Here is a 12,873-nt window from a genome sequence, read left to right as displayed (position 1 = left end):
TGAAAAAAGTTATGTCTCCAGTGTCAAAATGTGTGTAATGCACTAGTAATTCATTTCCTTTATTGACCAGTGAGGTAGCCATGTATGGAGGTGCTGTAGAGTGAAAATCAAGTTTCAAATGGGCAGTGATCCCTGTGCCTGGATAGCTCAGTCGGTAGAGCATCAGACTTTTAATCTGAGGGTCCAGGGTTCAAGTCCCTGTTCAGGCGTACCTTTGCTTCTTTTACAAAAAATTAAGCAGGAAATATGAATTGCTCATTCTAATATGTGCTGTTTCTGATGGCATCGCAACCTTGGGCAATATGACTCTAAGGTAGTGGAGTCCAGAGTTCTTGGATGCTTTGCCAACATTTCAAGCCTGACTGTGCTTCTAAATAGCATGAAATAGCAATCTTTGTACAAAGTTTTAATATTGGGGAGACAGATTGGTCGAAAAAAAAGCAGACAGGCGCTGCTGAGATTCAAACTCAGGATCTCCTGTTTACTAGACAGGCGCTTTAACCAACTAAGCCACAGCACCTTTTTTGCATCTGGTTTCCTTTCCTTCCTCATGTAATCAATCAGAAGTGAAATCCACTTTTTTAAGGCTGGGCTACTGTTGCAATATAACTTTTCAAAATGTTTTCCAATTGACTGAAACTCCATTGCACAAAACGAGCATGTCATTAATCGTCGATTTAGAGTGGACTGCATTGCCCAGTGTGTGCATTGAGGAGCACATGTTCGTCTTTACTGGGGAGCAAGTTTGCACTCATGAATGTGGCAAAACATTCAAATCCGTAAGTGGGTGAACATTAAAGTCCTAGATGCTGCAAATCTCTATATCTGGATACGGAATGACTGAAAAAAGTTATGTCTCCAGTGTCAAAATGTGTGTAATGCACTAGTAATTCATTTCCTTTATTGACCAGTGAGGTAGCCATGTATGGAGGTGCTGTAGAGTGAAAATCAAGTTTCAAATGGGCAGTGATCCTTGTGCCTGGATAGCTCAGTCGGTAGAGCATCAGACTTTTAATCTGAGGGTCCAGGGTTCAAGTCCCTGTTCAGGCGTACCTTTGCTTCTTTTACAAAAAATTTAGCAGGAAATATGAATTGCTCATTCTAATATGTGCTATTTCTGATGGCATCGCAACCTTGGGCAATATGATTCTAAGGTAGTGGAGTCCAGAGTTCTTGGATGCTTTGCCAACATTTCAAGCCTGACTGTGCTTCTAAATAGCATGAAATAGCAATCTTTGTACAAAGTTTTAATATTGGGGAGACAGATTGGTCGAAAAAAAAGCAGACAGGCGCTGCTGAGATTCGAACTCAGGATCTCCTGTTTACTAGACAGGCGCTTTAACCAACTAAGCCACAGCACCTCTTTTGCATCTGATCTCCTTTCCTTCCTCATGTAATCATTTAGAAGTGAAATCCACTTTTTTTAAGGCTGGGCTTCTGTTGCAATATAACTTTACAAAATGTTTTCCAATTGACTGAAACTCCATTGCACAAAACGAGCATGTCATTAATCGTTGATTTAGAGTGGACTGCATTGCCCAGTGTGTGTATTGAGGAGCACATGTTCGCCTTTACTGGGAAGCAATTTTGCACTCATGAATGTGGCAAAACATTCAAATCCGTAAGTGGGTGAACATTAAAGTCCTAGATGCTGCAAATCTCTATATCTGGATACGGAATGACTGAAAAAAGTTATGTCTCCAGTGTCAAAATGTGTGTAATGCACTAGTAATTCATTTCCTTTATTGACCAGTGAGGTAGCCATGTATGGAGGTGCTGTAGAGTGAAAATCAAGTTTCAAATGGGCAGTGATCCCTGTGCCTGGATAGCTCAGTCGGTAGAGCATCAGACTTTTAATCTGAGGGTCCAGGGTTCAAGTCCCTGTTCAGGCGTACCTTTGCTTCTTTTACAAAAAATTAAGCAGGAAATATGAATTGCTCATTCTAATATGTGCTGTTTCTGATGGCATCGCAACCTTGGGCAATATGACTCTAAGGTAGTGGAGTCCAGAGTTCTTGGATGCTTTGCCAACATTTCAAGCCTGACTGTGCTTCTAAATAGCATGAAATAGCAATCTTTGTACAAAGTTTTAATATTGGGGAGACAGATTGGTCGAAAAAAAAGCAGACAGGCGCTGCTGAGATTCAAACTCAGGATCTCCTGTTTACTAGACAGGCGCTTTAACCAACTAAGCCACAGCACCTTTTTTGCATCTGGTTTCCTTTCCTTCCTCATGTAATCAATCAGAAGTGAAATCCACTTTTTTAAGGCTGGGCTACTGTTGCAATATAACTTTTCAAAATGTTTTCCAATTGACTGAAACTCCATTGCACAAAACGAGCATGTCATTAATCGTCGATTTAGAGTGGACTGCATTGCCCAGTGTGTGCATTGAGGAGCACATGTTCGTCTTTACTGGGGAGCAAGTTTGCACTCATGAATGTGGCAAAACATTCAAATCCGTAAGTGGGTGAACATTAAAGTCCTAGATGCTGCAAATCTCTATATCTGGATACGGAATGACTGAAAAAAGTTATGTCTCCAGTGTCAAAATGTGTGTAATGCACTAGTAATTCATTTCCTTTATTGACCAGTGAGGTAGCCATGTATGGAGGTGCTGTAGAGTGAAAATCAAGTTTCAAATGGGCAGTGATCCTTGTGCCTGGATAGCTCAGTCGGTAGAGCATCAGACTTTTAATCTGAGGGTCCAGGGTTCAAGTCCCTGTTCAGGCGTACCTTTGCTTCTTTTACAAAAAATTTAGCAGGAAATATGAATTGCTCATTCTAATATGTGCTATTTCTGATGGCATCGCAACCTTGGGCAATATGACTCTAAGGTAGTGGAGTCCAGAATTCTTGGATGCTTTGCCAACATTTCAAGCCTGACTGTGCTTCTACATAGCATGAAATAACAATCTTTGTACAAAGTTTTAATATTGGGGAGACAGATTGGTCGAAAAAAAAGCAGACAGGCGCTGCTGAGGTTCGAACTCAGGATCTCCAGTTTACTAGACAGGCGCTTTAACCAACTAAGCCACAGCACCTCTTTTGCATCTGATCTCCTGTCCTTCCTCATGTAATCATTTAGAAGTGAAATCCACTTTTTTTAAGGCTGGGCTTCTGTTGCAATATAACTTTACAAAATGTTTTCCAATTGACTGAAACTCCATTGCACAAAACGAGCATGTCATTAATCATCGATTTAGAGTGGACTGCATTGCCCAGTGTGTGCATTGAAGAGCACATGTTCGTCTTTACTGGGGAGCAAGTTTGCACTCATGAATGTGGCAAAACATTCAAATCCGTAAGTGGGTGAACATTAAAGTCCTAGATGCTGCAAATCTCTATATCTGGATACGGAATGACTGAAAAAAGTTATGTCTCCAGTGTCAAAATGTGTGTAATGCACTAGTAATTCATTTCCTTTATTGACCAGTGAGGTAGCCATGTATGGAGGTGCTGTAGAGTGAAAATCAAGTTTCAAATGGGCAGTGATCCTTGTGCCTGGATAGCTCAGTCGGTAGAGCATCAGACTTTTAATCTGAGGGTCCAGGGTTCAAGTCCCTGTTCAGGCGTACCTTTGCTTCTTTTACAAAAAATTAAGCAGGAAATATGAATTGCTCATTCTAATATGTGCTATTTCTGATGGCATCGCAACCTTGGGCAATATGACTCTAAGGTAGTGGAGTCCAGAGTTCTTGGATGCTTTGCCAACATTTCAAGCCTGACTGTGCTTCTAAATAGCATGAAATAGCAATCTTTGTACAAAGTTTTAATATTGGGGAGACAGATTGGTCGAAAAAAAAGCAGACAGGCGCTGCTGAGATTCGAACTCAGGATCTCCTGTTTACTAGACAGGCGCTTTAACCAACTGAGCCACAGCACCTTTTTTGCATCTGGTCTCCTTTCCTTCCTCATGTAATCAATCAGAAGTGAAATCCACTTTTTTAAGGCTGGGCTTCTGTTGCAATATAACTTTTCAAAATGTTTTCCAATTGACTGAAACTCCATTGCACAAAACGAGCATGTCATTAATCGTTGATTTAGAGTGGACTGCATTGCCCAGTGTGTGCATTGAGGAGCACATGTTCGTCTTTACTGGGGAGCAAGTTTGCACTCATGAATGTGGCAAAACATTCAAATCCGTAAGTGGGTGAACATTAAAGTCCTAGATGCTGCAAATCTCTATATCTGGATACGGAATGACTGAAAAAAGTTATGTCTCCAGTGTCAAAATGTGTGTAATGCACTAGTAATTCATTTCCTTTATTGACCAGTGAGGTAGCCATGTGTGGAGGTGCTGTAGAGTGAAAATCAAGTTTCAAATTGGCAGTGATCCCTGTGCCTGGATAGCTCAGTCGGTAGAGCATCAGACTTTTAATCTGAGGGTCCAGGGTTCAAGTCCCTGTTCAGGCATACCTTTGCTTCTTTTACAAAAAATTAAGCAGGAAATATGAATTGCTCATTCTAATATGTGCTATTTCTGATGGCATCGCAACCTTGGGCAATATGACTCTAAGGTAGTGGAGTCCAGAGTTCTTGGATGCTTTGCCAACATTTCAAGCATGACTGTGCTTCTAAATAGCATGAAACAGCAATCTTTGTACAAAGTTTTAATATTGGGGATGCAGATTGGTCGAAAAAAAAGCAGACAGGCGCTGCTGAGATTCGAACTCAGGATCTCCTGTTTACTAGACAGGCGCTTTAACCAACTAAGCCACAGCACCTTTTTTGCATCTGGTCTCCTTTCCTTCCTCATGTAATCATTTAGAAGTGAAATCCACTTTTTTAAGGCTGGGCTTCTGTTGCAATATAACTTTTCAAAATGTTTTCCAATTGACTGAAACTCCATTGCACAAAACGAGCATGTCATTAATCGTCGATTTAGAGTGGACTGCATTGCCCAGTGTGTGCATTGAGGAGCACATGTTCGTCTTTACTGGGGAGCAAGTTTGCACTCATGAATGTGGCAAAACATTCAAATCCGTAAGTGGGTGAACATTAAAGTCCTAGATGCTGCAAATCTCTATATCTGGATACGGAATGACTGAAAAAAGTTATGTCTCCAGTGTCAAAATGTGTGTAATGCACTAGTAATTCATTTCCTTTATTGACCAGTGAGGTAGCCATGTATGGAGGTGCTGTAGAGTGAAAATCAAGTTTCAAATGGGCAGTGATCCCTGTGCCTGGATAGCTCAGTCGGTAGAGCATCAGACTTTTAATCTGAGGGTCCAGGGTTCAAGTCCCTGTTCAGGCGTATCTTTGCTTCTTTTACAAAAAATTTAGCAGGAAATATGAATTGCTCATTCTAATATGTGCTATTTCTGATGGCATCGCAACCTTGGGCAATATGACTCTAAGGTAGTGGAGTCCAGAGTTCTTGGATGCTTTGCCAACATTTCAAGCCTGACTGTGCTTCTAAATAGCATGAAACAGCAATCTTTGTACAAAGTTTTAATATTGGGGAGACAGATTGGTCGAAAAAAAAGCAGACAGGCGCTGCTGAGATTCGAACTCAGGATCTCCTGTTTACTAGACAGGCGCTTTAACCAACTAAGCCACAGCACCTCTTTTGCATCTGATCTCCTTTCCTTCCTCATGTAATCATTTAGAAGTGAAATCCACTTTTTTTAAGGCTGGGCTTCTGTTGCAATATAACTTTACAAAATGTTTTCCAATTGACTGAAACTCCATTGCACAAAACGAGCATGTCATTAATCGTTGATTTAGAGTGGACTGCATTGCCCAGTGTGTGTATTGAGGAGCACATGTTCGCCTTTACTGGGGAGCAAGTTTGCACTCATGAATGTGGCAAAACATTCAAATCCGTAAGTGGGTGAACATTAAAGTCCTAGATGCTGCAAATCTCTATATCTGGATACGGAATGACTGAAAAAAGTTATGTCTCCAGTGTCAAAATGTGTGTAATGCACTAGTAATTCATTTCCTTTATTGACCAGTGAGGTAGCCATGTATGGAGGTGCTGTAGAGTGAAAATCAAGTTTCAAATGGGCAGTGATCCCTGTTCCTGGATAACTCAGTCGGTAGAGCATCAGACTTTTAATCTGAGGGTCCAGGGTTCAAGTCCCTGTTCAGGCGTACCTTTGCTTCTTTTACAAAAAATTAAGCAGGAAATATGAATTGCTCATTCTAATATGTGCTGTTTCTGATGGCATCGCAACCTTGGGCAATATGACTCTAAGGTAGTGGAGTCCAGAGTTCTTGGATGCTTTGCCAACATTTCAAGCCTGACTGTGCTTCTAAATAGCATGAAATAGCAATCTTTGTACAAAGTTTTAATATTGGGGAGACAGATTGGTCGAAAAAAAAGCAGACAGGCGCTGCTGAGATTCAAACTCAGGATCTCCTGTTTACTAGACAGGCGCTTTAACCAACTAAGCCACAGCACCTTTTTTGCATCTGGTCTCCTTTCCTTCCTCATGTAATCAATCAGAAGTGAAATCCACTTTTTTAAGGCTGGGCTTCTGTTGCAATATAACTTTTCAAAATGTTAACCAATTGACTGAAACTCCATTGCACAAAACGAGCATGTCATTAATCGTCGATTTAGAGTGGACTGCATTGCCCAGTGTGTGCATTGAGGAGCACATGTTCGTCTTTACTGGGGAGCAAGTTTGCACTCATGAATGTGGCAAAACATTCAAATCCGTAAGTGGGTGAACATTAAAGTCCTAGATGCTGCAAATCTCTATATCTGGATACGGAATGACTGAAAAAGTTATGTCTCCAGTGTCAAAATGTGTGTAATGCACTAGTAATTCATTTCCTTTATTGACCAGTGAGGTAGCCATGTATGGAGGTGCTGTAGAGTGAAAATCAAGTTTCAAATGGGCAGTGATCCCTGTGCCTGGATAGCTCAGTCGGTAGAGCATCAGACTTTTAATCTGAGGGTCCAGGGTTCAAGTCCCTGTTCAGGCGTACCTTTGCTTCTTTTACAAAAAATTAAGCAGGAAATATGAATTGCTCATTCTAATATGTGCTATTTCTGATGGCATCGCAACCTTGGGCAATATGACTCTAAGGTAGTGGAGTCCAGAGTTCTTGGATGCTTTGCCAACATTTCAAGCCTCACTGTGCTTCTAAATAGCATGAAATAGCAATCTTTGTACATAGTTTTAATATTGGGGAGACAGATTGGTCGAAAAAAAAGCAGACAGGCGCTGCTGAGATTCGAACTCAGGATCTCCTGTTTACTAGACAGGCGCTTTAACCAACTAAGCCACAGCACCCTTTTTGCATCTGGTCTCCTTTCCTTCCTCATGTAATCATTTAGAAGTGAAATCCACTTTTTTAAGGCTGGGCTTCTGTTGCAATATAACTTTTCAAAATGTTTTCCAATTGACTGAAACTCCATTGCACAAAACGAGCATGTCATTAATCGTCGATTTAGAGTGGACTGCATTGCCCAGTGTGTGCATTGAGGAGCACATGTTCGTCTTTACTGGGGAGCAAGTTTGCACTCATGAATGTGGCAAAACATTCAAATCCGTAAGTGGGTGAACATTAAAGTCCTAGATGCTGCAAATCTCTATATCTGGATACGGAATGACTGAAAAAAGTTATGTCTCCAGTGTCAAAATGTGTGTAATGCACTAGTAATTCATTTCCTTTATTGACCAGTGAGGTAGCCATGTATGGAGGTGCTGTAGAGTGAAAATCAAGTTTCAAATGGGCAGTGATCCCTGTGCCTGGATAGCTCAGTCGGTAGAGCATCAGACTTTTAATCTGAGGGTCCAGGGTTCAAGTCCCTGTTCAGGCGTATCTTTGCTTCTTTTACAAAAAATTTAGCAGGAAATATGAATTGCTCATTCTAATATGTGCTATTTCTGATGGCATCGCAACCTTGGGCAATATGACTCTAAGGTAGTGGAGTCCAGAGTTCTTGGATGCTTTGCCAACATTTCAAGCCTGACTGTGCTACTAAATAGCATGAAACAGCAATCTTTGTACAAAGTTTTAATATTGGGGAGACAGATTGGTCGAAAAAAAAGCAGACAGGCGCTGCTGAGATTCGAACTCAGGATCTCCTGTTTACTAGACAGGCGCTTTAACCAACTAAGCCACAGCACCTCTTTTGCATCTGATCTCCTTTCCTTCCTCATGTAATCATTTAGAAGTGAAATCCACTTTTTTTAAGGCTGGGCTTCTGTTGCAATATAACTTTACAAAATGTTTTCCAATTGACTGAAACTCCATTGCACAAAACGAGCATGTCATTAATCGTTGATTTAGAGTGGACTGCATTGCCCAGTGTGTGTATTGAGGAGCACATGTTCGCCTTTACTGGGGAGCAAGTTTGCACTCATGAATGTGGCAAAACATTCAAATCCGTAAGTGGGTGAACATTAAAGTCCTAGATGCTGCAAATCTCTATATCTGGATACGGAATGACTGAAAAAAGTTATGTCTCCAGTGTCAAAATGTGTGTAATGCACTAGTAATTCATTTCCTTTATTGACCAGTGAGGTAGCCATGTATGGAGGTGCTGTAGAGTGAAAATCAAGTTTCAAATGGGCAGTGATCCCTGTTCCTGGATAACTCAGTCGGTAGAGCATCAGACTTTTAATCTGAGGGTCCAGGGTTCAAGTCCCTGTTCAGGCGTACCTTTGCTTCTTTTACAAAAAATTAAGCAGGAAATATGAATTGCTCATTCTAATATGTGCTGTTTCTGATGGCATCGCAACCTTGGGCAATATGACTCTAAGGTAGTGGAGTCCAGAGTTCTTGGATGCTTTGCCAACATTTCAAGCCTGACTGTGCTTCTAAATAGCATGAAATAGCAATCTTTGTACAAAGTTTTAATATTGGGGAGACAGATTGGTCGAAAAAAAAGCAGACAGGCGCTGCTGAGATTCAAACTCAGGATCTCCTGTTTACTAGACAGGCGCTTTAACCAACTAAGCCACAGCACCTTTTTTGCATCTGGTCTCCTTTCCTTCCTCATGTAATCAATCAGAAGTGAAATCCACTTTTTTAAGGCTGGGCTTCTGTTGCAATATAACTTTTCAAAATGTTAACCAATTGACTGAAACTCCATTGCACAAAACGAGCATGTCATTAATCGTCGATTTAGAGTGGACTGCATTGCCCAGTGTGTGCATTGAGGAGCACATGTTCGTCTTTACTGGGGAGCAAGTTTGCACTCATGAATGTGGCAAAACATTCAAATCCGTAAGTGGGTGAACATTAAAGTCCTAGATGCTGCAAATCTCTATATCTGGATACGGAATGACTGAAAAAAGTTATGTCTCCAGTGTCAAAATGTGTGTAATGCACTAGTAATTCATTTCCTTTATTGACCAGTGAGGTAGCCATGTATGGATGTGCTGTAGAGTGAAAATCAAGTTTCAAATGGCAGTGATCCATCTGCCTGGATAGCTCAGTCGGTAGGGCATCAGACTTTTAATCTGAGGGTCCAGGGTTCAAGTCCCTGTTCAGGCGTACCTTTGCTTCTTTTACAAAAAATTAAGCAGGAAATATGAATTGCTCATTCTAATATGTGCTATTTCTGATGGCATCGCAACCTTGGGCAATATGAATCTAAGGTAGTGGAGTCCAGAGTTCTTGGATGCTTTGCCAACATATCAAGCCTGACTGTGCTTCTAAATAGCATGAAATAGCAATCTTTGTACAAAGTTTTAATATTGGGGAGACAGATTGGTCGAAAAAAAGCAGACAGGCGCTGCTGAGATTCGAACTCAGGATCTCCTGTTTACTAGACAGGCGCTTTAACCAACTAAGCCACAGCACCTTTTTTGCATCTGGTCTCCTTTCCTTCCTCATGTAATCATTTAGAAGTGAAATCCACTTTTTTAAGGCTGGGCTTCTGTTGCAATATAACTTTTCAAAATGTTTTCCAATTGACTGAAACTCCATTGCACAAAACGAGCATGTCATTAATCGTCGATTTAGAGTGGACTGCATTGCCCAGTGTGTGCATTGAGGAGCACATGTTCGTCTTTACTGGGGAGCAAGTTTGCACTCATGAATGTGGCAAAACATTCAAATCCGTAAGTGGGTGAACATTAAAGTCCTAGATGCTGCAAATCTCTATATCTGGATACGGAATGACTGAAAAAAGTTATGTCTCCAGTGTCAAAATGGGTGTAATGCACTAGTAATTCATTTCCTTTATTGACCAGTGAGGTAGCCATGTATGGAGGTGCTGTAGAGTGAAAATCAAGTTTCAAATGGGCAGTGATCCCTGTGCCTGGATAGCTCAGTCGGTAGAGCATCAGACTTTTAATCTGAGGGTCCAGGGTTCAAGTCCCTGTTCAGGCGTATCTTTGCTTCTTTTACAAAAAATTTAGCAGGAAATATGAATTGCTCATTCTAATATGTGCTATTTCTGATGGCATCGCAACCTTGGGCAATATGACTCTAAGGTAGTGGAGTCCAGAATTCTTGGATGCTTTGCCAACGTTTCAAGCCTGACTGTGCTTCTAAATAGCATGAAGTAACAATCTTTGTACAAAGTTTTAATATTGGGGAGACAGATTGGTCGAAAAAAAAGCAGACAGGCGCTGCTGAGATTCGAACTCAGGATCTCCTGTTTACTAGACAGGCGCTTTAACCAACTAAGCCACAGCACCTCTTTTGCATCTGATCTCCTGTCCTTCCTCATGTAATCATTTAGAAGTGAAATCCACTTTTTTTAAGGCTGGGCTTCTGTTGCAATATAACTTTACAAAATGTTTTCCAATTGACTGAAACTCCATTGCACAAAACGAGCATGTCATTAATCGTCGATTTAGAGTGGACTGCATTGCCCAGTGTGTGCATTGAGGAGCACATGTTCGTCTTTACTGGGGAGCAAGTTTGCACTCATGAATGTGGCAAAACATTCAAATCCGTAAGTGGGTGAACATTAAAGTCCTAGATGCTGCAAATCTCTATATCTGGATACGGAATGACTGAAAAAAGTTATGTCTCCAGTGTCAAAATGTGTGTAATGCACTAGTAATTCATTTCCTTCATTGACCAGTGAGGTAGCCATGTATGGAGGTGCTGTAGAGTGAAAATCAAGTTTCAAATGGCAGTGATTCATCTGCCTGGATAGCTCAGTCGGTAGAGCATCAGACTTTTAATCTGAGGGTCCAGGGTTCAAGTCCCTGTTCAGGCGTACCTTTGCTTCTTTTACAAAAAATTAAGCAGGAAATATGAATTGCTCATTCTAATATGTGCTATTTCTGATGGCATCGCAACCTTGGGCAATATGACTCTAAGGTAGTGGAGTCCAGAGTTCTTGGATGCTTTGCCAACATATCAAGCCTGACTGTGCTTCTAAATAGCATGAAATAGCAATCTTTGTACAAAGTTTTAATATTGGGGAGACAGATTGGTCGAAAAAAAGCAGACAGGCGCTGCTGAGATTCGAACTCAGGATCTCCTGCTTACTAGACAGGCACTTTAACCAACTAAGCCACAGCACCTTTTTTGCATCTGGTCTCCTTTCCTTCCTCATGTAATCATTTAGAAGTGAAATCCACTTTTTTAAGGCTGGGCTTCTGTTGCAATATAACTTTTCAAAATGTTTTCCAATTGACTGAAACTCCATTGCACAAAACGAGCATGTCATTAATCGTCGATTTAGAGTGGACTGCATTGCCCAGTGTGTGCATTGAGGAGCACATGTTCGTCTTTACTGGGGAGCAAGTTTGCACTCATTAATGTGGCAAAACATTCAAATCCGTAAGTGGGTGAACATTAAAGTCCTAGATGCTGCAAATCTCTATATCTGGATACGGAATGACTGAAAAAAGTTATGTCTCCAGTGTCAAAATGTGTGTAATGCACTAGTAATTCATTTCCTTTATTGACCAGTGAGGTAGCCATGTATGGAGGTGCTGTAGAGTGAAAATCAAGTTTCAAATGGGCAGTGATCCCTGTGCCTGGATAGCTCAGTCGGTAGAGCATCAGACTTTTAATCTGAGGGTCCAGGGTTCAAGTCCCTGTTCAGGCGTATCTTTGCTTCTTTTACAAAAAATTTAGCAGGAAATATGAATTGCTCATTCTAATATGTGCTATTTCTGATGGCATCGCAACCTTGGGCAATATGACTCTAAGGTAGTGGAGTCCAGAATTCTTGGATGCTTTGCCAACGTTTCAAGCCTGACTGTGCTTCTAAATAGCATGAAATAACAATCTTTGTACAAAGTTTTAATATTGGGGAGACAGATTGGTCGAAAAAAAAGCAGACAGGCGCTGCTGAGATTCGAACTCAGGATCTCCTGTTTACTAGACAGGCGCTTTAACCAACTAAGCCACAGCACCTCTTTTGCATCTGATCTCCTGTCCTTCCTCATGTAATCATTTAGAAGTGAAATCCACTTTTTTTAAGGCTGGGCTTCTGTTGCAATATAACTTTACAAAATGTTTTCCAATTGACTGAAACTCCATTGCACAAAACGAGCATGTCATTAATCGTCGATTTAGAGTGGACTGCATTGCCCAGTGTGTGCATTGAGGAGCACATGTTCGTCTTTACTGGGGAGCAAGTTTGCACTCATGAATGTGGCAAAACATTCAAATCCGTAAGTGGGTGAACATTAAAGTCCTAGATGCTGCAAATCTCTATATCTGGATACGGAATGACTGAAAAAAGTTATGTCTCCAGTGTCAAAATGTGTGTAATGCACTAGTAATTCATTTCCTTTATTGACCAGTGAGGTAGCCATGTATGGAGGTGCTGTAGAGTGAAAATCAAGTTTCAAATGGCAGTGATCCATCTGCCTGGATAGCTCAGTCGGTAGAGCATCAGACTTTTAATCTGAGGGTCCAGGGTTCAAGTCCCTGTTCAGGCGTACCTTTGCTTCTTTTACAAAAAATTAAGCAGGAAATATGAATTGCTCA

The 12,873-nt window shown here is 41.0% G+C and overlaps 9 non-coding genes across 9 annotated transcripts; 1 reads left to right on the top strand and 8 right to left on the bottom strand.

Moving 5' to 3' along the window:
• Positions 1 to 1,287: 1,287 nt before the first annotated feature.
• TRNAT-AGU (transfer RNA threonine (anticodon AGU)) lies at positions 1,288 to 1,361 on the bottom strand. Its single transcript has one exon. It is a non-coding gene; the product is annotated as a tRNA-Thr (tRNA).
• Positions 1,362 to 4,343: 2,982 nt separating this feature from the next.
• On the top strand, positions 4,344 to 4,416 carry TRNAK-UUU (transfer RNA lysine (anticodon UUU)). Its single transcript has one exon. It is a non-coding gene; the product is annotated as a tRNA-Lys (tRNA).
• A 237-nt stretch (positions 4,417 to 4,653) lies between these two features.
• On the bottom strand, positions 4,654 to 4,727 carry TRNAT-AGU (transfer RNA threonine (anticodon AGU)). Its single transcript has one exon. It is a non-coding gene; the product is annotated as a tRNA-Thr (tRNA).
• Positions 4,728 to 5,494: 767 nt separating this feature from the next.
• On the bottom strand, positions 5,495 to 5,568 carry TRNAT-AGU (transfer RNA threonine (anticodon AGU)). Its single transcript has one exon. It is a non-coding gene; the product is annotated as a tRNA-Thr (tRNA).
• A 1,608-nt stretch (positions 5,569 to 7,176) lies between these two features.
• On the bottom strand, positions 7,177 to 7,250 carry TRNAT-AGU (transfer RNA threonine (anticodon AGU)). The gene has a single exon. It is a non-coding gene; the product is annotated as a tRNA-Thr (tRNA).
• Positions 7,251 to 8,017: 767 nt separating this feature from the next.
• Positions 8,018 to 8,091, bottom strand: TRNAT-AGU (transfer RNA threonine (anticodon AGU)). Its single transcript has one exon. It is a non-coding gene; the product is annotated as a tRNA-Thr (tRNA).
• Positions 8,092 to 9,698: 1,607 nt separating this feature from the next.
• Positions 9,699 to 9,772, bottom strand: TRNAT-AGU (transfer RNA threonine (anticodon AGU)). Its single transcript has one exon. It is a non-coding gene; the product is annotated as a tRNA-Thr (tRNA).
• Positions 9,773 to 10,539: 767 nt separating this feature from the next.
• On the bottom strand, positions 10,540 to 10,613 carry TRNAT-AGU (transfer RNA threonine (anticodon AGU)). The gene has a single exon. It is a non-coding gene; the product is annotated as a tRNA-Thr (tRNA).
• Positions 10,614 to 12,220: 1,607 nt separating this feature from the next.
• On the bottom strand, positions 12,221 to 12,294 carry TRNAT-AGU (transfer RNA threonine (anticodon AGU)). Its single transcript has one exon. It is a non-coding gene; the product is annotated as a tRNA-Thr (tRNA).
• Between the last annotated feature and the right edge of the window lie 579 nt (positions 12,295 to 12,873).

This window comes from Ambystoma mexicanum, unplaced genomic scaffold (genome assembly GCF_040938575.1).
Source record: "Ambystoma mexicanum isolate Mex_15411 unplaced genomic scaffold, UKY_AmexF1_1 Mex_scaf1, whole genome shotgun sequence".
Lineage (NCBI taxonomy): Eukaryota > Metazoa > Chordata > Amphibia > Caudata > Ambystomatidae > Ambystoma > Ambystoma mexicanum.
The sequence above is the reverse complement of the archived record's forward strand: the minus strand, read 5'-3'. Positions and strand labels throughout refer to the sequence as shown.